Here is a 26,887-nt window from a genome sequence, read left to right on the forward strand (position 1 = left end):
TTAAGTAATTTTGGAGAAGGTCATAAAACTGGCAGTATGTAGAATTTGGGTTTGAGTCAGTTACCCTTAGTTAAGCAAGAAAAAAATTATGAAGAAGAAGGCTGAAGAATAGAGGGGGGTGGAGGGAGCATCCCTTCATTTTTCCTGAAGGAAAAAAAATATTTAGGTATGTATGTAAATGTGTATATGTATGTGTAGAGAGAATCTATCATCGGTGTGTATGTGTACATTTATACATATACACATATATCTACATATGTATCTATATCTGTATTTATTGAGAGAGAGAGAAAATTTACTGTCAGTGTGTGTGTGTGTGTGTGTGTATGGTTTACCTTCAAAGAAATGTATGCTTCTATGGGAGGTAACATCAATTTCAATAATAATATAATAATAACAACCAACAGATACGCTGAGGCTGGGTGGGAGGTCCTGATCTGTATTCTTTTATATAATCATATTTTTAATTATCTGACTCTCTCTAAACTGTAAATTTCCATGAGTACAGGGACTGTAATTTGTTTATTCTTTTATCCCAGAGCCCAGTTCAACCCCTGACTAGCCCAAGGTCACCCAACCAGCCAGTGGGATTCAAATTTGGGTAGTCTGGCACTAGAGCCAAACTCTTAACATGGCTTTGCCTTGTCTCTCACAGAACAATCCTCTCCCGAATATACTGCATTGTGATTTTAGGGCAGAGCTCCTTCCTTGGCGTGGGTGTAAATCAGATTCTCCTTATATTCTGCACACAGTTTGGTAGGAAGCAAACTATCCAGAGAAATGTTGCCTGACTCCAAGCTTAAGAACAAAGCTGAATATCCATAGCCCCTTGCATCATCTTGCCAATTTCTTATTTAGTATGTGCATTGAAACATGAATAAATATAGCAGATTAGGATGCCCCAGATGACTAGGAGCTGCCTGGGAGGATTTTATTCTGCAAAGCTTCTGCGTAACATGATAGATGGAAATGTTCAAGAATACTGCACATAAATAATAGATGCATATAAAAAAAAGGGGAGATTCTTAAGGCTTTTTAAAGACAATGCACCATAAGATTTTTTTTTTAATTCTTATTTTTACTAGGATGCTGTAGGTAGGTCATATAAATTATTGATACTCAGTTTGTGGATAATTAACTATTGAATAAGCTAGAGTTCACTGCAGTGATGATTCACATTATCTAGTTTGTGGATAATCAATTGTGGTGCTTTTGTCCTGTTTTTGGCCCTGTTTATTGCCTATAAGCAGTCCCATAAAATTAGATGGAAGCAAAGTTAGAAAGAAGGAATAAAATGTGTACAGAGATATCAATATAAAACTATTTATAATAACAAAACCTGGAAACAAACTAATTGTCCAACAATAGATTAATAATTAAATAAATTTTGGTGTCTCTGGATAATAGTTTACAATGAGAAGTTAATATCATTAAATGCTTAAAATATGATAGACAATGGAATACCTAGAGTATTTGACATCTGGAATGAATCATTTTAAATACCCTTTCCTCCTAAGAAGGACAAAATTATTTTCAGTAAAAATTGTGAAATGTAACAAACAGTAACAATAGTCGGAAAAGAAACATGGATAGTAAAATTCTAATCTTAAACTTTTTTTTTTAAAGATTTTACTTATTTATTTGACAGAGTTAGAGACAGCCAGCGAGAGAGGGAACACAAGCAGGGGGAGTGGGAGAGGAAGAAGCAGGCTCATAGAGGAGGAGCCTGATGTGGGGCTCGATCCCATTACTCCGGGATCACGCCCTGAGCCGAAGGCAGACGCCTAACTGCTGTGCCACCCAGGCGCCCCTAATCTTGAACTTTTTATATGACTTTATGCCAATAAAGAAAATAGACTAAACTACATTTAAAAAATATATATTACAGTACAAAAAAGGAAAAATGAATAAATTAATATTTTAATATATGTATTTTGGGGGGAAGGAAGGAAGGAAAAGCACATGGAAAAGTACGTCCAAAAGACTGAATTCCCCATTTCAGAGAATGATTTGCACATAGAATGATAGAACTGAAGTAACTCAAGTTCTGTTCATTTATCTTTACAACCACTATGCTACCATTGTTTATTTCAAATTTACTGGCTAAGTGCAGAAATGAACAGGACATAGGAGTTGAATAAATGAACTGGGCCCAAAGTGAGCTTGAATGATTCTGAACCCTACGGAACTTGCTTTTGGAAGGAGAGGAACATTAATTCTCTTTGTCATGGACCACACAGAGAGTCCTTTGAATTAACTCCCACATAGATTACAAGGTTGATTATAGTGTAAGTAACTAAAGTGCACTAATCTGAAGCTTAAATATATATTATTTTAGTAAAACCCATCAGTGTCTTCACTAACTGTTGAGAAATTAGAACAATAAAAAATATTTTTGGAGAAGGAGTGTTTTATTCCAATGTTTAGACTTGCTGGAACATTGTGATAATATAAAGCAGGCTGAATTTCAGTAGCTTTTATTTATTAATTATTGCTTTTAATTTTGCTGTAATGCTGCCTAACCCACCCCCTCACCCCCACATTGCTTGTACTTGGGGTCAACCACTTCTACTCTCCCACTTCTGAAATGCCATAGGTGATGAATCTCAGGGGAACAAAATATATAAAACTGCGTATAGGATAAACTAGTAAGGAGCCTTTGAGACTACGTTCTGCACAAGGAAGGCTGAAATGGACCAGTTAAGTTTCTGGGGTTCTGCCACTTGTGATACCTGAAACTTAACTTGTGACCTTAGCAAGGATTAAGTAAACCAGGCAAAGAGATGCTCCATATTGGATGATGGCCAACAGACCAATCAGAACCTCTTTCTGGGGAAATACGAACACCAATGCACAAATGAGGTAGGTTAATTATACTGAATATTTATAAAGCTATTGTTTTGGTTCTTCATGAAGTCAGTCTTAGAGGGACTGCTACCCAGGTGATTATCTACTATGTACCTTTTTGTTTTTGTCTTTTTTGCAATAAACCCACCATTATCCAAGCTTATCTTTCTGCGTGGGTCAAACTTAAGGAATCAGTTAAAAAAATGAACTAATGAAATAGTGATATGATTTAAATCCTAGAATAGGACATTTTAAAATTTCAACAATGGTTAGGCTCTCTGGGTTGTGAGATAATGGATCCTTTTTTTTCTTAGTGTTTTCTGTATTTCCTATATTATCTACCATGAACATGTGTTGCTGGCATTTCAGGAAAAATTTTTGCAAGAGATAACTATATTTTCTATTTTCAAGTTGATTGGCTTTAAAAGGAGAGAAGAAATAACCTTTATGTCTATAATTCCTTGCATAGAAGTAAGTTCTCTTTCCTCTGGAAAAACTAATGAGTACACAAAGTAAAAGGGCTCAAACCTGCTGGGATTAAACATAGTTTATACTGGGCTAGTCATCTGAATTTTTATTCCTACACCAGAATAAACAGACCATTTGAAGTTTTTCCAGGGTAGGACGAGACCAACATAATGGTCAGGTAGTTACCTTGGACTGGAGAGGTGAAGTGGGTTAGTGCTTTTAACAATCTCTTGCCTATACGGAAAGGTTATTTTTGAAGACAAGAATACTGAATGTTCCAAGTTCCCACAGTTGTCATGGAAACCTTTTAGCTAGCTGAATAGGTTAGCAGGATTTTATGTTCTCCATTTTGACAAATACAAGAAGACATGATCCCAGCTTTGCATTACTAATCAGAAAACTTCTGTTTTCAAGTCTTCTAGCACTTGATTAGTCACATTTTCTTAATTTTTTTTCTTCTCCACAACATAAAGCAACAGGCGAGTTCTCTTTCAAAAATCATTCCCACTTTAGAAGCAGAGCCCAAATCGTGACGGGGCTGACCTTGCTGTGCTTGGGAGTAATACTGCTTGCAGCTCTGAAAGGCTCCCGCAGGTTAATTTAGGCCCCTGCTGAAACTCTTCTGATTTGTACCGACGTTCAATGGTCTCCTGGAGGCAAACTCACTTGCTAATAGGCAGGAATTATTCCTCATTTTGGAGCAACAGTCTGCCCACACCATCTTATAAAGCACAGGTAAGCTTTAGGAAAAAGGCTCCCTAAGGCTAACACCAAAACAGCCAAGTCACGTGGGTAAATCCAGATCCAGAAAATCTGACATTTTCCTTTTATTTGTCTGTAACAACCCTCCACATTGCTTTGGAAGATAGCCGTGGTCTAAGAATCCAAAGGCAAATTGGAAAACTAACAACTACGTTGCAGGCAAGAGACTGACCAATTTGGGTGAAATAGCTGAAGCTGGAATTTGTTGGGCTTTAAGAGTCACCAGAGGCGGAAAGCCTTGTGTGTATATGGGGGAGGGCGTTGACAAGGGCTCCTTAGAGCATCTGGCTTCGGAAGCAGTGTACAAGCAGCAATGAAGAATGTAGGAGCTTCTAGGTATGTGAATTTGGGGAGTTCATCTTGCGTCTCAGTTTCTTTATCAGTATAATGGAAATAACAGTAACACCAATCCCACACGGTTGTAGTGAGGATTAATGAGTTAATACACATATACTGCTTATCAGCTCTGACACATAATACAAGCTAAATGGGAATATTTGGCAGGATAAAGGTATGGGAGAAAACAGAAGTGTTGGAAAGTAAGGAAGAATAAAATGATAGAAAGGAAATAAAGAGGGGGAGAGGACCCTGAAAGAATGAGGTTCATCTGGCTGTAGGGATAATGTCATTACCAGTTTCTCAACTGTTAAAACGTTGCCACAATTCCCACCCCAGCCCTAGACCCCACTGGACCCCATCTCTCATTGGATGCAACTAGCTGAGATAATTTTATAGAATTCATTGGACTAACATACTGCTTTCGTTATCTGATTATGTCCCAGTGAAATCCTGCTTTTTGTTGTTAAATGTTCATGTCTGCTCTACACTGATGTAATGAAGCTTGCCTAAGAAACCTCAAGTTAATAAAGAAGTGCATAATGAACACCACTGTTTCAATGGGGAAGGAGGGCTTTGGGATTAGGGGGTTTCAGCCCTGCCAAGGCAGAGTTATATCTCTTCTGGGAATTTAAATAGTGAAGAAAACACATTTGTAATTCTTTTGGAAGCTAAAAGTAATAAATTGACATTCAAATGGATAAAAAAGAAACCAACCTAAATTTGATTCAAGTAAAACCTTGAACAGTGCATAAGACAAGGCCAAAATCAATCATTTTGGAGACCATCAAAACAAATTGTAGCACAGATCACAACTCCAATATTAAACTAAAATGTGATTGCCAAACAAGAAACTAGGCATGAAGATAAAACGTCTTGAGTTATTCCGTATAAAACATGCATTTTCCTATGTTACGTACTCACAAAATGATTTTCCACACATACTATAATTTTTAGTTTGGTGTAATAATAAATGATAATCTGTACAATGAAAATTGTACCCTATACTTTATCATGTTATGCCAATATATGTTACAAAAAATTGCCCAGTAAAAATGCCTATTTCTACTAGTTGATAAGAACGATGATAATATTTTTTAAAAATATTATAGTAAATATTGCTCTGCATTTATTCTCTCACACTTTTCTTTCTTTCTTTTTTTTTTTTTAAGATTTATTTATTTGAGAGAGAGAGAAAGAGGGGGCATGTGAGTGGGGAAAGGGGCAGAGAGAGAGAATCTCCAACGGACTCCCCAGTGAGCATGGAGCCTGACACAGGGCTTGATCCCACAACCCTGAGATCATGACCTGAGTCAAAATCAAGAGTTGGACACTTAACCAACTGAGCCACACAGGCACCCTATCTCTTTTTTACATAGTGCTTCTCAATCAAAATACACATTCCAAAAGTCTTCTTATTCACCACTGGGCACGGAATGTCAGATATTTAATAAATACGGGACAAATGAACAAATTAATTAATGACTAAGTAATGGGCATTATGATTTGGAAGACTTAGTGAATAATAAAATGATACTCTCACCTCTTAGAAATAAATTAATTCTTATTTAATAAAATTTCATTTTCATCAATGTAATACATGAACATGATAAAGAAATTTAAAAGATTTTAAGGAAATAAAGAAGCACCTGCCCACTCATTTCTACCCTTTAATTTGGCTGTCTAGAGAAAATGATTTTGAACCACTTTAGCTTTTTCTTTTGGTACTAACTTTCATATTTCTAAACATTTTGTTTGGCTATCGCATTGCAACAACTAATTCTCTGACAGCAACTTGGTGTCTCACAATTCAATTAAATTTGGAGTTAGTACAGACCCCACAGATTGAGAGGCTCAGTCACACATGACTTTCCTCATTTCAGATTTCCCCATTGCCAGCTACAAGTCCTAGATGTCCGCAGGCCACCTACAGTTCTTCCTGGCTGACTACAAAATTGGGACTCCTCACAAGCTCCCTTCAGGTTCAAAAATTTGGTAGGTTACACAACTCACAAAACTTAATGAAAGCACTATACTTACAATTCCAGTTTTTTATAAAGTTTTTTATACAGCTCAGGAACAGCCAAATGGAAGAGATATATAGGGCAAGGTCTTGGGTGGGGGTACACATGGCACCCTCTAAGCACATTGATGTCACCAACATGGAAACTCCTTGAGCCTCACTGTCCAGAGTTTTTATTCCAGCTTTCCTTATATAGGCATGATTGATTAATATCATTGATTATATGGTTGAACTCAATCTCTGGAGGTTGGGAGATGAGGCTGAAAGTTCCAACGCTCCAGTTATCTGTTTTTTTCTGTTGACCAATCCCCATCATGAAGTTATTTAGGGATCCCATCTCATTAACATAAACTCACATATGTTGGAAAGGGCTCTTTATGAATAACAAGACATACTCCTATCACTTAGAAAATTCCAAAGGCTTTTGAAGCCCCATAGCCAGGAACCAAGGACAAACACCAAATATGTGTATTTTTTATTATACCACAACCACTATTTTCTACTGCCTTCCTCTTATCATGGTTGAATATTTAGCTTTCTTATACCCACCTCCTTTATTTTACCACACGATTTATATGCATATATAAAATTTATATATATCAATACAATTATTATATTAATAATATTAATTAGATTATATGTACTATTAATAATTGTATATTGTATATATGCCTGTTTCAATTAGAAGTTAGTGACTACATTATTATGCTTATATAAATCTTGTTCACTGTGAGCCAAATAGTGTACCAGAATTGTTATTTCCTTTCTTGTACAAGTTGTATTCTTTAATTTTATTAATTTCCTCATTTAAAAAAATTATCCTGTTTTTACCTGTTTTTCAAATGCCATTACTCTTTGTCACATGGATATTTCTACTGTTTTTAAATTCTCAAACAGCACCCCCCACTCCATGCTCACAGCCAAGTTACCCCTCTCACAGCTCTTTTTATGACTAATTTGCACATTAGTCATCTGCAGATTTCTCACACTTCATGCTGTCTTTCCTGTGAGGTTCTTCCATTGTCTTAGATTGCATGCGTCTCTTTATTATTACTATCATTATTGCTATTATTGTTATTATTACTTTGATTTATTATTTTAGTTTACTATTTCATTTTGCTGTAGCGTATTCTACAACAATTTTCTAAGAGATTATAGAAATGGAGAATACAAATTTTTTCTAGGTCTTGAATATCAGAAAATGTTGTCCTTCATGATTTATTATATATAAAATTCTAGGGTGAATCATTTTCCCTCAGAATTTTGAAGGTACCACTAGATTCTAGTTCTGCTGATGAGAAGTCAGATGCCATTGTGATCCCTATTCTTTGGATATGACTTAAATTTCCTTTCTCGGAGCGTTCAAGAATTTCATTTATCTCCAGGAGGTGGTAATTTCATTGTGATTGGCCTTGAAGGAGTGTTTTTCTTATTTATAAATCTGGGAATTTGGGGAACTCTTTCAGCCTGGAAAATAATTTTTTCCAATCTGTGAAAATTCCCCAAGTTAATCTGATCATTTCCTCCTTAAGTTAACATTTTAATTTCCTCGTTTTTTTTTCCTCCTTCATTGTCCATCTGTTTGCTTTTCATTTCACTTTCTCTGAAGTTTTCTTGGATGTTTGTTCTACTCTTTCATTGATATTTTTTTCCCCAAGAACTATAAAATTTTTACATTTTTGTATCCCATTTGCATCCCATTTGTGTTTTTATGGATACGATCTCTTCTTTCTTTCTATGGATATATTTTTAAATTTTCCTGATTGAAATTATTTTTGGTCCCGTTTCTTCTAAATTCCATTCTCCCTCCTTTTTCTCCCATGTAGAAGGATTTCTTCAAGTTGCTTTGCCTTCAAACTGCTGTTGCCCTTATTGTTTGCTCTTTGTTCCTTTAGAGAATGAGGCATTTAAAAGCTGTGCGTGGCTTTTCAGCAAAGAGACTGCATTTGAGACTAGCTTTTTGCATTCAGAGACCATCCTCTAAATTACTAATTGCAGGTTTCCTCTGAAATATTTTAGAGACAAATCCTCAAGGAGTAGATATACCCTGGGCTATTGGTGGTCTGTGAGCAGATGTATGGGAATGGGGCTGGGAGTTCCAGTATAAAACTACTGAGATTTTCATTTAATTCCCTTCTTTCTCTTTAGTAACTCACCATGGCCCCATCAAAAGGGGAACATGAGTTCAAATTCTCTGGTTCATCTTCTTGAGAGACTAAAAAACTCTCTAGCCTTCTAAAGTTGGGGAGGGAGGGATATTTGTCTAATTGAAAAAGTTGTGGAAAGAAATCTGGGTCTAACTTCTTTTTCTGAAGCCTTTTCACCAACTCTGCTGTCTTCAGCCCTAAGCCATGCTCTGATATTTCATGGAACACTGTGCCCCAATCCTGAGTCTTGAGGTCTGAGGGGTATACATTTGCTTCATCATTACTCACCTCTGTAGATGTATAAGAGTTTAATTTTCTCTTCTCAGCTAAGATAGTAACCTCTCCTTTGTCAGCTTCCTACCTACAAAATTTTTTAAAAATTTTTTTATTATGTTATGTTAGTCACCATACAGTACATCATTAGTTTTTGATGTAAAGTTCCATGATTCATTGTTTCTGTATAACACCCAGCGCTCTATGCAATATGTGCTCTACTTAATACCCATCACCAGCCTACCCACAAAATTTTTATCCATATTCTTTCCTTCATTTCTACTGTTGTCTCCTTTTCCGTTTTTGTGTGTGTTTGTTTCTTTCTTTGTTTTACCATTGAGGGTTAATACTACTTTTATTTCTCCTCTTTCATTTTGGTAATATTAAAGAACTGGGTGGAAATAGACTTGTGTTTATTCCTCCATACTTAACCAGATCCCTCCCCCCAAATCCATATTTTGGAAATGACTTAGTAGTTTAATATTTAAGAAGCCTGCAGAGTGAAGTTCTGAGTCAAACATGCATTGACTATCTCTGTCCTTTCTGAGACAGTATTAATCACTTGTCCTTCATGGTGACTTTTTTTTACATGTCCCCATACTCATATCATCTGCCCATGTTCCCAGAGAAGGTGACCATCACTGGGTCATTTAAAGAGTTCAAGGAAACTCCCTTTGCCTCCATTAAATCTCTCTATCCATGCTTCACTTCAGATTTAATTTTGCCTTAAAAATTTAATTCTTGTTTATCTTTTAAGCTCCTTCCCATTATTTATAATTTGGAATAGATTTCAACCTTCTTAAAGGTTTAGTAGGAGTTGGGGTTGAGAATACTTAGAAAATGAGACACAAAGGGTGGTGTGTATATCACCAGAATGGGGAGTGGTCATGACCTTAGCTATGGCTGGAAAAGTTTGTGGTACTAAAACCCAATGTTACTCTAGAAACTTTCAGATGTGGGTTTGAATCCTGACTTAGGCACTTGTTATGTGACTTTATTTAACTTCACATAGCCTCATTATAAACTGGTGTTAATATATTTATTTTGTAGGATGTCAAGTGGACTGAGTGAAATAATAGAAAACAAAACAAAACTTGGGATTTTGAGAAGATCGAATGAGATAGTAAATGAAAAAAAAAAAAAACCAACAACCTTAGAACAGCGTCTTGCTCATAAGAGGGTATAAGAGAGTACAATAAATGTTAATTCTTACTAAAGCACAAATACACCTTACAAACGTCACAGAAAAAAACATTACTTGTTTTAGAGACTAGGTTTGGTTTACTTACTATTTTCACAATTTTTGTTCCCCCACATCCCCTCATTTGCCATGTTTATGATTATAAGCATGGTGATCATTCAAATTGTTAACCTTAGAATTTGGGGGCATCTGTGTCATTCTCTCTAATCTGGGAAAGCTTGCTTAAGGTGAGGGCCAGACTTGTCTGTGGCTGAAAGTAAATTGACAGAGGCATGTTGGGATTTTTAAAAGTAGCTGTCTTAAAGATGGATGTCTGTGGCTGCATGATCAATTTGGCTGTGGGGACTGAATTGATCACATCGATGGCAGCAATGAAAGTCCCATTCAAGGGTGCAGTTCACTTAAATCAGCTGCAAATGGGTATGACCTGGAATAGATTCACTTAATTAAAGCCAAGGGAACAAGCAGAAAGTTGGGTAGGGATATGGGAACTAAGACATTTTCTTAATAGTTTCTGTGTAATTCGTTAGAATAGAAATTTACTAGATTGATAATAATCCTGGGCTTAGAGTCAAGAGACCTAGATTTTATAGTGCATTGATACATTACTCATTTCTAATTTAATAAGATTCTTTCTGGAATAAGAAATTGAACTGTTTTGACCAGATGTGTATTGAATGTGATTATCACAGTGGTTTTATAGAAAATTGCACATTATTTTGTATACATAAATGAAATATGCTGAATATTGTAATTCATTAGGAAATCAGGTCTTGATAAGTGAATTGTTCTTTTGAGTTCTAAATTTTTTAACTTCTTTTGTACTGTGTATATATTTATTGGCACTTTACAACTTTCCTAGAAAAACTAGGTTTGCTACATCTAGTAACTTTCATTTGTTCTCCTTTTCTCAAGCCTTTTATTATTTTCTCAATAATGGTCACATCAGCATGTTTATTTTCAATATCTAACATTTAATTTTATGGCAACATTTCCATAGCTTTTGATTTCCAGGCTAAGGAACTAATATATTCAAATGTAAAATGGTAGCTGTATAACCTAAAATTATCTATGGTTAGGACAGGGATATAAGGCTTGTTACATTGTTAAGGAAACCATCACAAGCCGATAGAACTGGTATCTTGGCTGTGACTGTACTCTTCTCTGAACTCTGATTAACAATTCTAATCAGTTTTGGAAAGTTGAACATCCATCTGTTTTCTGAAGATTTCATGTATATTAACTTAAGTTACATATAACTGTATATATCACTATATATGACACTCTATAACCAGGAGTATGATACCATACACTGCAAGAAAATGAGTTCTTTTAACTGAACAGGATACGAACATGAGAGAATAAAAAGCTATTGTCCAGAATGGTGCTTCTCCTGCTCTGTCACCCATTAAAAAAATAGTCACCCACATCATGTACAAGGTTTTTAGTTTTAAACAACCCCTTCAGAAACTTCACAGAAGTTTTGATTCCATCCTGTGTCATTTTGCTCACCACACTATTTTAATTACTTGTCTTGCTGATGGAAGAGGCAGGCACTGAAGTGAGGTGTGAGATCGAGAAAACCAAGGGTTGCCACTTATTATCTTCATAATGGTGGTACTTTAAACCCTATCTGTTTTTAAACATACTCTTGCTGTCATATAAAGATGTTGAGGGTGGGGTAGAGAGCCTTCTTTTCTTTCCCAATTAGGGTGAACTGGTCAAGAGGCCAAAGAATAGATTTTTCATTAATCTCTTTTCAGACTCTTAGCTTTTCTTGATTTGCAGAAATCTATTTAACTAGATGATTATTCTTTGCCTTTGTCTGCACTCAGTTACAAAATACAGAAGAGACATTGCTCGCCAATCCTTCCCCACCTCCCATCCCCCACTTCAGCAGGCTCTAGGAATTTGGTGTCTAGAGTCAGATTGTGGGATTTTGAATCCCTGCTTCCTGTACCCTTTCCTTGTATTCCTTGATTGTTCAACATAGGAAAATTTAATGGAAATGTCATAAAGGGACTAATGTAAAAGTGTAAGCAGTTTGTAAGAAAACTATAATGGTTAGTGTGGTGCCCCAGTCATAGAAACAGAAGAGGTTGTACTACTTTTAAACATGAAAGGAAGAGGAGAAAAATTGGTTCCTGGAACCAGGAGGGAGAAAGCTGTGTAGACAAGGCCACTTTCAGAGGATCTGTGACAACTTTGTTGAGGAACATAGCCCATGTGAGGCAATGTGTTAGGAGGGAATAAAATCTGACCTCACTCTGTTCCCTACCTCTGGTCTCCTGCCAGGTTCTCCCACTGGCTAAATCCACCTGGAAGCTTGTCCACACAGGCCAGCCTCCTATGGCAGAAAGCGTGTGGAAAAGAGTGGATTTGGAGCAGCACATGAAAGATATTTAAAACAGGAAATGATTTAACCTGGGACCATGGTTTCCTCATCTATAAAGTGGGGCTAACTATAGTGCCCACTCTAAAGTGTGGTGAGAAGTAAATAAAATACTGAGTAGAGTATGTAGGAGACTTCCTAGTGCAAAACAAGCACTGAGTGCACAGTAACTATCATTGCTACACTTTGGTAATTGTTTACTACATGGATATAGATTGCCAGACAGTCAGTAGTTGGTTGGAACCTATTAAATTTTTTCAAACCTGTTCAATTTTATTATGGATTTAAATATCTGAAATAATTAAAAAACAATTGTAACATATAATTAGAACTATTATAGTTTATATAGTTTCTTATGGATTGAGTCCTTGAAGAGCATCTTCAAACCAGGCTCCTTCCATTCTTTTACCTTATGTATCATCAAGCTCTGTCTACTTCATCTTTGTTCCCACTCTGTCTTAACTCAAGCTCCCACCATCTCTTCCTTGGATGATTGCACCAACTTCTCAACTGACTAACTAGGATTCAGGCTTCCTACTCCTCAATCCATTTGCACAGCAGTGACCCTTGTAAATTGGGCCTTGGACTAAATTTATACTCCTCAGTAGATGTCCAAGTTGCTGCACGATCTGTGTTCTACCTGTCTCTTCTGGCCCATCTCTGGCTACGTGCTCATTGCACTACGTCATCAGTAACAAAGCACAGTCTCTGCACTCCCCCAATACATCATCCTGCTCCAGTAGTTCTCAAAGTGTGGTCCCAGGCCAGCAGTATCAAAATCAAACCATTAGAACAGTGAAATCTTGGGCTTTATCTGAAACCTATTTTACCAGGAACTCTGGGGATGAGGCTTAGAAATCTATGTCTTAACAAACTCTCCTGGTGTTTCTGAGACACATTCAAGTTTGAGATCCACTGTCATGCATCTTAGTGTTGGGTTGTGCTGGTAATCTCTTTCCTGGAATGGCTATTCTACTCCCTTCATCTCCAAGACTCATTTCAGCAGCAGAGACTCCAGGATTGACTTGCTGATTAGTTGTAACCAATTAACTTTAGTTCCCCCGAATCTAAATAATTCTTTGTTTATGTGACAACCATGTTTGAAAAGAATGAAACTAGCCTTCATGGTAACTTTTTGGGGAAAGGGTTTTTTTAAAAAAATATTTACTCCCAAGGGTTGATACATTTGTTTGGAGAAAGGAGGGAACTTTTACGTAATCAGATTTCTTCTGAAAATGTGCCAGACAACAATGAATAACTACTTCTCCTAATAACAGTTAATGATTTGACTCTATTTAGTGGGCCTTATTACATAGATGAAGAAACCAAAGCTCAAAGGGGTTATGTAACTTGTTCAGGATTACAAATCTACCAAATAGTAGGGCCAGGGCTGGAACTCAGGTCTGTCCATCCTCCAACATCCAGATACTTAAGCATCATATTACCTTTCAAACACAGAGAAAGCAATTGCCTCTATTTTTCTCTCAAGGATTCCCTTTTTAATTCAAGCAAAGTAGAGAGAGAAAGGAGAACACTGTTCTCTTGTAGGCAATGAGGTACAATTCCAAGTAGTCACGAGGCAAATGGCAAACTTGGTTATGACATGGTCCAGTATCAGTTCTCTCCCACAGTGTCATGACAAACTAGTTCTTTCACACTGATTAGGTATAAGGTTTGCTACAAATAATATTTAAAACAATAGGTTTTATTTATGAGTTATCCTTGAATACATTGAGAAGGATTCAAGGTTATCTATATAATAATGTTTCTCTCATATTTTTGCATTTCACTGTGCATTTGTAAAGGGAAGAGAGAGAGGCTGGCAATATAGGTATTGGGCAGAGATTGTGCAGAGATTACAGTCTATTTTGTGGGAGTGAGAATATCCTCCATCACATATATTCCAAGCAAGAGAAAAACATCATGTGTGACTTTATGGAACTGGTGAGTATTTATGGGGTAGGGATAGGGGGGTATCAGGATTCTTGAGAAAGCCTCTCCCAATTTTCTTTCTCACGAAAGCCGGGGAGGATCTCTGATAGTAGATTCTCTGGTACAGAAATGGCAGGATTCAGCCTTCTTGATAAGGGGCTCTACAACTTGGAGAGAAAATGATCTGACACATTTACAAAATAACTACTTTAAAGTTTCAATACTTTGCTTCTTTCTAAAATAAGGTGCCCCCCATTGTCAGTGCTATAGCCTAGATTTTAATTTGTAAGCATTGTTAGCTCATTTGCTACTCTAATCTCAATAAAGTCAGAAATATTACTCATTTTATGGATCACATTAATGATAAGTACTGGCATATTCAATAAAGTATACAATTACCAGTCCATTAGCTATTTTACTAAAGAATTTTCATTATGACATTTCTTTGGAAAACATGACTATGATGGCCTTTTTCTTACGTACTAGAAAATTATGTCTTAAAGAAGTGAGCTTCAAAAATCTCTATTAGTTTTCCTGTATGAACTTCACATAGACCACCCTAATGATTTGTTTTATATGTTTGATTTAATCATCTTAATTTCATCCCTGTAGGAGTAATGGGGCCAATCAAATGAAATCGTTACTGTAATAAAGGAGGGTGGGTAGTGTTCAAGATAGCATCCCTTAAGGCATTTGAATATACTTGATCATTGGAGGGGAACAATTTGTAAATAAGGCTAAGGAAATGGAATTAGAGATGGAGAGACATTGGATAACAAAGAAGACAACAGTAATGGTAAAGATGGAAAGTTTAATTACCATAATTACCCTACAGAGGTATTTTTAATAAAAAAGCCATGTTTTCAAAGTCATTTTCCTGGTTTACCATTCCAGAGTTTCTTCAACTGAAATCAGATTCTTTCATATATTAAATTTCATTTCTTTCTGCTTTAATTAGAGCTCATGTTTTACGAATGGGGTTCTCTGTGGACATAAACAACTAATAAACTTCCCTACCTTTTTAAATTCCTCATATGCATACAGATACAAATCACACTACTTCTCAGACTTCTTCCTTTATCTTAATTACTTTATAGTATATTTGTTCAATAGCCCAAAACCTAGAGCTACACTGCCTGGCTTCAAATCATGGTTCTCCGCTTGCCAGGGGTGTAACTGGGGTTGAGTTACTGAGCCTCTTTGTGCATCACTTTGCTCCTCTGTAAAATGGGATAATGATTGTTTCTACTTTCTAAGCTTATTATGAGGATGAAATGGCCAATCTATATTGAGTGCTTGGGCCAGTGTCTGGTATGTACTATAAAGGTGTTTTGTATTATCATTATTTTTGTTATCACCTTGTCTTTGAATTTCTCCAAGTGATTTTTTAAAATCTCTCAATTTTATTTTCAATAAAAATAGGTCTGTGGACATGGTAAGGAATGTGAACAATAAAGAAATGTGTACAATTAAAAGCAAAGGCAACTATTGGTAATAGTTTCTTGGATATTCCTTCACTGGATTACTGTGTTTCTCTCTCTTTCTCTTTCTTTGAATGAAAAGTCCAGAACATGCACAATACTCCTCACCATCCCACATGTAAAAATATGGTGATTAAAACTAAACGTAGTACCCTGGTAGAACAGTCTAACTCTTTAGGAATTTTGTACCATTTTTTTGATCTTATTAACTGCTTTCCTTATAGCACACTGTAGCTTTCTAGCTGGTCTCACAGAGCAGTGCCATATCATTGGCTACTATGGTTTTGGACTGTAGTCCTGTGGAACCAGCCCTCACTTCCCGTGATTTCCTGGAGATGTGTAAATATTGCTCCCTCCTCCTTTCCAATCCCTTCCTAACATCCAGATTCCCTAAAAAGTTTTCCAGGGAGCAAGGAAAACTGGCAATTCCTTATGTGACTGTTTTAAATGATGAATAATTGAACAACAGCATCTCCCACTCATTCTCTGAGTAACTGAGAACTTAGAATTCAGAAAGCAAAAATGATAGTCTACCTGCAAAATTTTAATACTGGACACTCGATCCATTTTTTATTACTTAGTTATAACAGGAAACTGCATTTTACACTTTAGCTTACTGGATGCAGAAAAATTTTTTTTAAATGAATCTAACCTATAGAAATCTATGTAAGGAGGCAGACCCATAATTTCTGTATAATCAAAGGAAATAAGATAGGTGTTATACAAACATTAAAAAATATCTTCATAATTCATGTTTCATAGGATGCAAGGGAGAGTTGGAGATAAAAGTTCAGAGAGCTTTGCTTTATGGATGAGAATGTGACCTTTCCATGGGAGAATTTGGTTTCAGCATGTGAGAGAAGAAGGTAAGCCAATGTTTCTCAGCATTCCAGTAAGGGGGGTGAGTAAAGATTGCTAGTATAAATTCTCCTACAAGTCATCTAAGCCTGGAGTGCGCAGAGGGTCAAGGTAAGAGCACACATACAGTGTGCCAGCCTGCTAACCTCACAGTCAGGTAGGTAACTATGGGCAAGACCACATGACCCAGACATTCTTCTCATCAGCCAGTACACACAGAGCTAACACACAACAGTCACTTCTATTGGCTAGCATTCTCTAACGTGGCACGGGGAGGGAAGAATGAAAATACCAATTCCAGCCTACAACATTTTAGCACCTTTCCTCTATGTCCAAATTACTTTTGAGAAAAAAGAAAAAAAAAGTCATTTTCAGCATGAAAGCTCTATTGTTGCCGCCCACCATAAGAAATCACTGTACATAGATTTTCAGTTCCTTTCACTGGAAAGATAACCTGTAAAACTACAAATGATGCTGTAGAGCTAAACGCAAGAAGAGAAGTAACAGCTTTCTGAGTTGCAAAAATCTGAAACTGATCTGCAAGGGAAATGAGCAATGCTGATTTATTATAGACAACAACAAAAGGCTAGAGTCTATATATCTGGGTTTTCTGTGGCTCCTTCTAATCACATGGGCCAGTTTAATGAGTATGTACAGTTTGTGGTTCTTTTGTATAGGAATTGGAGGCTGGAAGAGGAGGAATAGGAATAGGATGAGGGAGAAGGAGAAGAAAGGCAAGGACAAGAACAGTCACAATAATAATGACAGTGGATATTACCAAGTGCCAAGTGCCCTTGAGAGGCCTGATTCCACCTAATCTCCACCAAAGTCCTAGGAGGTTGGTATTGCCATTATGCACATTTCATACACGAGAGAAGTTAGGCATTGAGCATGTAAATTACTTGCCTAGCCTCATCCATACATTCTGAAGCCAGAAAGGAAAGGTGCCTTTACATTTGAGTTCTTGGTGATTCTAGATTCAGCTCTTTTCAACTGTGGAGTTATAGAAATATCTCTGGGCATGAAAGGAGAAAGTATGGTTGTGCACCATCACGTCTTCCCTCTTGTTAAGCTCCCATTTGGTCTAGACATCCAGAAAGACTGCCTCTTCTCTCGCTGTAGCCTTAGGTTAATACAATGCTAATATCTGCCATGCCTGAAAAACTGAATTCCCCATTTATTAACTATGCATGCACAGTATATAGATACAGTCTATTTGAAAGCACGGCTCTTATCTCTTAGAGAAATATCCTGATAATCACTTTGGCAAAAATAGAGACTTTGGGGGCACCTGCGTGGCTCAGTTGTTAAGCATCTGCCTTTGGCTCAGGGCGTGATCCCAGCATTCTGGGATCGAGCCCCGCATCAGGCTCCTCCGCTGGGAGCCTGCTTCTTCCTCTCCCACTCCCCCTGCTTGTGTTCCCTCTCTGTCTGTGCTCTCTCTGTCAAATAAATAAATAAAATCTTAAAAAAAAATAAAGACTTTGGGGGGTATTCTGTGATCAGTCAAAATTTTGACATTTTAGCCCACTTTTAATAAATTTTACCTTTTATTTTCTTGCTCCCTCTTGCTCTTATCAAATGAGCTCAGAAAAAAATCAGAATCAGGAAATGATCTCCTAGTAGCTGCCTGCAAAAGTGGGAATAATCCTCCCAAATAATAAATAATCACAAACATGCTATTCAGACAGAGCTGCAGGGTCGGATGATGGGAACTCCTAACAAGGCCAAGAACTGAATAAATTGCCTCTTGATCTCTCCACTGAGAATAAATTCATGTAAATCCGAGGAAGCTGAGCTGCCGTTGTTGCTAATCCACCATGTGTAGTGACTAATTTTATTAAGTGAAATACAAGAAAAGGAAAGATCCTTGCAGTAGAAATGTGCTCAAAGATGATTGCCTTGGCCTAAGCGCTGAGCCCTGGGGCAGTAGCAAGTGAGCAAGGCCACTTAGGCTGCTCATCAGGCAGCACAGGGCACAGGGAATGAGGATGAGCACTGAGCCACTGCAATAAAGGCTCGTGAGTACAGGACTGTATCCACCCTGTGTGCATCACTGGCAAAGTGAAAAACAACTACTGCTCTTGACTTTGAGGTGACCTTTCTCCAGAGAAGATGGGTTGACTATACTTTAAAAAGTTTGCCTTTCTTTGACTGAAATACTTGAAAGGCCTTACCACTGAAATTTTGATGTTTATAATTTCAGATGAATCAGTGTGCTAAGCAAATGTGAAGCCTTTCTGGACCAAGCAATATTAGCAAACAATACAAATAAATAAGGCTGTAGAGGTGATAGGGCCCATTGCTAACCAGCTAGGCCCACTGCAGATTCACTTTTCCCCCTGAATGTGCCAGAATCTATTACAGGGAAACATACACCTAGCCTTCATCTCAGCCATTCTGTCACTAAGCATATAGCTAAGAGATATGACCATGTATGTTTGCCAAAAGACATTTACATGCAAATTTATTTATAATTACCAAAACCTCGGAGGTAGCCCAAAGAAATCCAGTAATGGCAAAATGGATACTTATAACATGGGATAGTCATAAAATGGAATATTACACAACCATAAAAAGAATGAAATCCTGATACATTCAACAACATGAATAACTCTCACAGATGTTATGCTGATTTGGAAGAAAACACATGCAAAGGATTAAAGACTATGATTTGGTTTATGTAAAGTTCAAGAACCAGCAAAACCGATAAATGATAATACAAGTCAGAATAATGTACTTCTTTGGTGGGGTATTAGCTGCGAAGGGATAAAAAGAATCATCTAAGGTGCTGGAAATACTCAATATCTTGATCTGGGGGAGATACATGGATGCACACATTTGTAAAACTGCATCGAACTGAACATTTAATATTGGTTTTACTGTGTGTCTGTATTTCGGTGTATGTATGTCAGAACTCAATTCAAAGGTTAAAAAATGTCATCATTACAGGAAAAAACAAAACAATAAAAAATAAAACAAAAGCTGTGCCAGAAAAATGAAATACTGAGCCACCATTTGTTCACTGACAATGAACTTATGTCCCCAACTAATGTTTCTAAATCTCTTCCCACCACAGTTGAAGACTGTCTTCTTATTCTTTAGCTCATGTTTCTCCTTTTGGGAAAAGAATTAGGACATCACAAACACTGGTATCTATTTAATATTTACATTGAGGCTTCTACTCTTTTTTTTTTTTATGTCGTTTGATCTCCACATTTTTGTGAATTTTCCAGTTCTCTTCTTGAAACTGATTTCTAGTTTCATACCATTGTGGTTTGAAAAGGTTGCTTGATATGATTTCAATCTTCTTAAATTTGTTAAGACTTGTTTTGTGGTCTCACATATAATCTATCCTGAGAATGTTCCATGTGCACTTGAGAAGAATGTGTATTCTGTTGCTTTTGGATAGAATGTTCTGTATATATATGTTAATTCCATCTGGTCTAATGAGCCTTTTACTCTTCATATAATTTTATGTTGACATTTCCTAGCATTCTCATAACTCATATATACATTATTTTATATGATAGCATTTTATTAATAGACTCCTTACTTAACTAATACATAATTTTTCAGAACTCAGGATGTTGTCAATTTTTCATTGAGAATAAATGAATTCTTTTAGTTTTCCTCAGCTTATTTTTCTGAAGTGGGGTTACTCACACAAAGGCCATAAGTGGATTCTCAGAGCCTGTTCTAATGCCATATTACTTTTAAAAGGCTGGCATTATTCATGTTGTCAAATGACTTTTATAAGACTACCTATTTGTTACAACTTCATCAACACTAGGGCTTGTTAAAAACCATTTTTTTAAAAAGTCAAAGTACAATGACTCTGAATTATTTAAAGGAGCTTTAATATATTTTTAGAATGGAGGCAGATTTCCCAAATACTAGCTAACTATCTGTATTTCTCCATTTGTGCATTATTTCTGATCATCTATTAAATGGAATTTGTATACTGACCATATCTATTAATCTCACTTTTCTCTATAATTTGAATAGCAAAAGCTTATCTTTATGTTTATCTGTTATGTTTTCCTCATTCTGCTATTTTAAGTTTATTGCATTTTTCCCTTATAAAAAGTTATCTTTATATGGTCAGGCATATTTTATCTCTAATAACCTTCATTTTTTGAATGCCCCAAGTTTCTCTTTCTTCATGTTAAATGTTTCTCATTTAAATGTGCTATTATACTTTCTTCTGTATTTTGCAAAATAAGTTATATGTTCTTTGATTCAGTTGTTATTTATTGCAATGTACAATGTGAAATAAAAGCCCAAATTAATTACTCTCCATACGGATATCTAATTATGCAAAAGAAAACTATGAAATATTACCCACTGTTGTATTAGTTTTTGCTCAAATGCTCATAAAAGAATAAATATATTTAAAAACCTCAATTTTATGCCTTTGAATATTTCCTCCTGATTTTTTAAAGTCTGACAACATTTGAAGTTCTGTTATAATATTAAAACATTTGTAAAATTGATAAGCAAGTCTATTATCAACCATCTTTGTGCTGCTGTGTCTGTCTCCCTATCTATCTCGTTCTCTGTCTTCTTTGTTCTTCTTGCCTGCTGCTTATATATTCACATATAAATGTTTTGGAGATGTTTGCCTTTAAAGTGTTTTAGAATATTCTATAAAAACTGGAATTGATATTTTTATTGCATTTATCAATTAATTTAAAGTAGCATAGTTTAATTTTATTGTGTTCCAAGATAAGATGTTTATCTTCCATTTTCTTCAATCAGAATGAATTGTCCCTTTCTCTGTGTTTCCAAAGACTTACCCATAGTTCCCATTTGCAGGTTCTCAATGACTGTTTGCTGCTTAAGAACAGATTGGAAATAGGGAATGTAGCAATACCAATATTTACGTCCAAATCTGGATATATTGATAGAAAGAAGAGGGAATTTCAATTGTGTATGTGGCAATACCAGAAATATGCTCGGATCAAAAATGTTAATAAAGGGAGAATTTTTTCTTCCTTTTAAAATGCTCTGAATTAGGTAACAAGTTTAAGCCAGCAAATTTACCATCAACAAAGTCTTACAAAACAAGAAAAGCAAAAGTTTTTGTAAAAGAAATAGACAATGGGATTTTTTCACATAATGAAGCCAAGGTAATAAAATAGAGCATTTGTTTTTGAACTTCGGGAAGCATAACAAATTTTAAAGTGATGGAGTTGCTGCCATCTTTCAGAGTGATGAAACCCTGAATTATGCTTTAGAAGTTTAAGTTTTATTAAGTTCTTATGAACAACTTCATAGCTTGCATTCAAAGTAATTCATCACTCCCAAGGAAATCTTCTGTTACAACCAATGAAGAGAATGGTCTATGATTACATTTTTCTTATTATTCTGTCACACTTTAAGTAATATTTTGTAGCAACCACAGGTTTCAAAAAGTGAATATTTTAGGGAAGAACACAACACACTGGTGTTTATTCTTCAAGAGTACATTAGTGGGGGCACCTGGGTGGCTCAGTCAGTTAAGCATCTGACTTTAGCTCAGGTCATGATCTCAGAGTCCTGGGACGGATGGAGCCTTTTGTCAAGCCCTGCGTCAAGCCCTGCGTCAAGCCCTGCATCAAGCCTGGCATCAGGCTCTGTGCACAGCAGGGAGTCTTCTTGTGCCTCTCCCTCTGCCCCACCCCACCTTGGGCACAGGCGTGATCACATGCTCTTTCTCAAACAAGTAAATAAAATCTTTTTTTTTTAAAGAGTACATTAATGATATTAAATACAATTTCTTGACTGGCCATTAAATACTCTTATTTGGGGTTTATAAGCTATCACTGTCTAGTATGCTTAGTATTTGTACAGTCTGAAATCATAGCTCTTTTAAAAAACACCATAAAATGTAATTTTACTTCTAAAATGTACTGCATATTATGCTCCACTTTTTAGATTTGTCAAGAATCTTGTACTTGGAAACTGATAATACAGTCTAATGGTGTAAACTGACATAAATGGAGAAATTATAGTACAATTTTGGCAATTATGTACATAAGATCTAAAAACTCTGAGAACAGGAGCAACTAACCAATCCTCAAATAATAAGAAAATATTTTATTGAGAAGTTACATACATCAAGGACAGAGAATTTGTTCAAAAAAGTAGAATCCTGAAAAGGTTTGGATATGAGGGGGGAGTTATGGAAGTTCAATGTCAGTCGTACTGTTTGGCAAAGAGTGGCAAAAGATGATGTCAGAAAGGATTGGAACCAGACCATTAACACATACATTTGACAGATGCAGAGGTTAAATTTTATTTCAAATTACTGAAAGTTCTGAAGGTTCAGCGAGGTTTTCAAGTAAGAGAGAAATATAATTAGCTTCATTTTGTAGGGAAGTGACTCTGGTGGCAATGTAAAGAATGGTCAAGATTAGAGAGAGAAACAGGAAGAAGAGATGAATTATAAAATCACAAAAAAAGGGGCTGATAATCTGAGTTATTGCGGAGGAAGCAGGAATGGAAATAAGAAAAGGAATTAGAGAAGCATTTTTTTGAAGTAGAATCTGAAGAATTTGATTATCCATTGGATATGCTATGAGAAGTAGAGTTAGTCTGATGAAGATGTCTGAAGATGTGGGTACTAATAGCAGAAGTACACCATGCTGGAGATGAAGCAGACTTGCAAGGAAGATTATGAGTTCCACCTTAGAATTTACAATGAGAATTAAGTGCTAAATCTGAAATGTGTGCAGGGAGTCCAGATGGGGATATATGTAATTAAGTTTGGGATCAGATGACAGATCAAAGTTTTCAACAAAAAAGGTGGTTTTTAAAGTCACAAAAGTAGGTGATTATGGATGGACCATGAGAAGAGTTGGTATAGAAACCTGGAGAATATTAACATTTGAAGGATTGTTAGAGGATGAGAGGTAATAGAATAAAGAGAAGAAATAAGAAAGTTCTACCTCAAAAATCAAAGAATAGGGAAAATACATGAATATGGAAATATCTAAGATATGCTTAATAGAATGAGAATTAAAAATAGTTATCTGGATTTGGTAATTAGGAGTTCCTGGTGATCTCAGTGAAAGAAATATCAGAAGTCAGTATTATCATCCTTGAGGACGAAGCTCACGACTGCTGTATTCGAAGCTGTGGAAAACAGTGGCTCTGGTTGGGATTTTAGAGTTGGACACTTGTTAAAAGAAACAGGAAGGACCTTGACCCTGACACTGTTGTGACAGGTGAGAGAGAAGTTAACTGTAATACCATGGACAAAACTCTAATTTACAGTCATGTTTATAGCTTGCTTCCTCTATTTGTAGACTAGAAGGATAATACCTACTATTTTGTAGGCAAGTGTTGGAAAGAATAAGAAGCTCTATACAAAGAGTTTAAAGATACTTGGAACTTGGATACAGTATTTTAAAAATACAATGTGCTAAGTATAATTATGAGCATCATCAATTTGTTGCCTCGGAAAACCTTTATTGAAACTCCAACAGAATTGAGCGTGGATACAATGCCAAAAATTTATAGGTAATTGTGATTGTCTTCATCATGCCTATATCTGTAAATAAAGGCCTAACAACAGGCTTTCACTGTGGGCATGAGAACCCACTATTATCTTCCAGGCATGTTGTAAACACAGTTCATGTACTCAAAGAGCTCACAATATCTCTCTGGTCAATACGAAAAGCTAAACCAGTCCCTCAAATCGTTGGATTTGTCTGTCTCCAGGGTCTCCACTTCCCAGGTAACTGCTGCATTGTTACTTTGTGTTTTCCAATAATAAAAAGCACCATATAATAGACTAATTTCCACTGCTGTCCAGTAAATTTTGATTTCCTCCTAAGTACATTTACAGCACTAAGGAAGTGATTTATCATCATAGAAGCAGAACATTTCTAGCTTTTAGTGATTGAGTCATAGGTTGCTAGACCATTGGTGATTATAACATGGCTATAATTATTTTTTTCAATCTCCTCCTTTTACAGATGAAAGAACTGGGACCCAAAGAAGTCAGATGACTAACACAGAGCATTGCTGTGATTTCAGTTAAGCATATGACATTTCTATTTGCTGACAACCATGATTCTCTTAAAATAGCTAATTTATTTTAAACTTCTCTTATGGAAAAATCAATTTTACCAAACATCATGTACTGTTGTTTTAATACAAATGCCTTAATTATTAGTTAATTGATACGAATTTTCTAATAGCTTCTAAAGGCTCACCAATGCTGATGTGGCTTTAGGAAGGAACAAAGAATTGGGACTCAAGAACTTCTGCTTCTGGTCTAGCATTTTGAAGCCTATCCCTAGCCCCACAGTATCTAACTGTAGATTGAATTGGTAGGGATAGAAAACCTTAAAGCCTTTTTACGTTATAAATCCAGCCCTGACAAGAGCCCCAGTCTGATCAAAGCCTCAAATGAGGGTCTATTATATGAAATCGGGCAGCTCTTTGACTGCCTTCAATGGGATATTCAAAAGGTATTCCCAAGACAACAAAGGCCAAATTCCACATAATGGACCCTTCCCCCAGAGCATGAATAGTTAAGATGGATTTCACTGGAACTTTATTACTTCAACAAACAATTGGTCTAAGTTCCAGACATTGTTTTAGACACTGGGATTTCTAATCAATGGAGTTCTCACATTGTTGTGGGAAAACATAGATGCATGAGAGAAAATAACACAGCAAGTTCAATGTTAGGCATTGGTATTCATGTCTTCTTTGATTTGACCCATTGAATTGTCTTCCTGGTCAGTTCCTCCAAATGGTGTGTCTCTGTTTGGACTGGAATGAAATCTGTGTCATCATAATCACTGAAACTTTTGCCCTTCCAAGGGGTGGGGGATGTATTAAATATCTTCTCTCTCTCCACGACTATATCTCTTAAAATCTCCCTCTCACTGAAATGATTAGAGTTCCTTCTTACTCTGTGCATGGATTTGGGTCTTTTTTTTTTTCTCCTTTTAATCACTTTTCAGGGGTAACCATGCTCCCAGTTGTGGTTTATGGGAAGATCCAGTGGGCATTCCCTCCAGCACCATTTAGCTTCCCAGCAGCACTGCCCACTTTCAGACTCAACTTCCTTCCTGTCACCTAACCCTCCCCCACACCACACACTCATAATTCATTGGCAGCAGCCTCTCTCTCTTATCTAGCTTCAAGGCTTTGGGGAAATGAAAAGTAGTTCTTCAACAAAATGTTGGGGTTTCCTTATTTTTATAACAATCAATGTGGTTTTTTTTTTCTGCAGAATTCAGGCTTTATTATAGCAACAATAATTTTGCCAAATGTTTCCTTCGAAGGCTAGCACAATCCAATAAAGCATCACTTGTAAGTGCATTGTATTTATTTCCTATCATTGTTGTAACAAATTACCACATATTTGGTAGCTTAAAACAACAGAAATTTATTTGCTTACAGTTCTGGAGGACAAATTCCCAAAATTAAGGTGTTCGTAGGGCCACACTCCCTTCAGAAGCACCAGTGGAGAATCCCCTCCTTGTCTCTTCCAGTTTCTAGTTTCTAAAGGTGATCATTTTTAAAAAAGATTTATTTATTTATTTGAGAGAGAGTGCCTGTGAGCACAGGGAGCTCGGGCAGAGGGAGAGAGCAGACTCGACAGAGGGAGAGAGCAGACTCGATGCTGAGCACAGAGCTGGGGGCTCGAGCTTACAACCCTGAGATCAGGGCCTTGAGATCACAACCACAACCTGATTCTGGACACTTAACTGACTGTGCCACCCAGGTGTCCTGTGAAGGTGAGCATTTTTCAACCAATGGCCGCATCACTCCAATTATCTGCCCCGTTTTCATACCAACTTTTCCTTGTGTATGTCTATCTCAAAGCACCCTCTGCCTCTCTCTTGTAAGGATACATGTGATTGCCTTTTGGGCCGACCATTATACCAGCATAAGCAGCTCTTCTCATAATCTTTAACTTAGTCACACTGTTTGTAATATAAAGTAATATTTGCTTTTTTGCCATATAAGGTAATGTACACAGGTTCCATTGAGGTATTCAGCGTACCACAGACATTATGGTTACCAAAAGTCCATTTTTGCTTGGACATTCTCATTTTCTTTCTAAAAATCAATATAGAATTATCTGACACGTGGATGTCACACAAGCCATTCAATAAACTTTGCATATCTAATGCATGTGGTAGTCAGTGGCAAATAAAT

At 36.4% G+C, this 26,887-nt stretch overlaps 1 long non-coding RNA gene across 33 annotated transcripts in view; it reads left to right on the top strand.

Annotated features, from left to right (window-relative positions):
- The window catches only part of LOC123804027 (uncharacterized), a 146,427-nt gene that overhangs the window by 45,989 nt on the left and 73,551 nt on the right, over positions 1–26,887 (top strand). For 30 of the 33 annotated variants that reach the window (XR_015725489.1, XR_015725490.1, XR_015725492.1 and 27 more), the window contains 4 exons: positions 16,625–16,728; positions 23,754–23,931; positions 24,685–24,744; positions 25,956–26,035. This is a non-coding gene — a long non-coding RNA (uncharacterized LOC123804027). Of the gene's footprint in view, positions 1–6,296; positions 6,409–16,624; positions 16,729–23,753; positions 23,932–24,684; positions 24,745–25,955; positions 26,036–26,887 lie in introns of all 33 variants that reach the window. The other 3 variants (XR_015725483.1, XR_015725506.1, XR_015725508.1) reach the window with 2 other exon arrangements.

The sequence above is a fragment of the Ursus americanus genome, chromosome 8, assembly GCF_024610735.1.
Source record: "Ursus americanus isolate L20-20 chromosome 8, mUrsAme1.1.p, whole genome shotgun sequence".
Lineage (NCBI taxonomy): Eukaryota > Metazoa > Chordata > Mammalia > Carnivora > Ursidae > Ursus > Ursus americanus.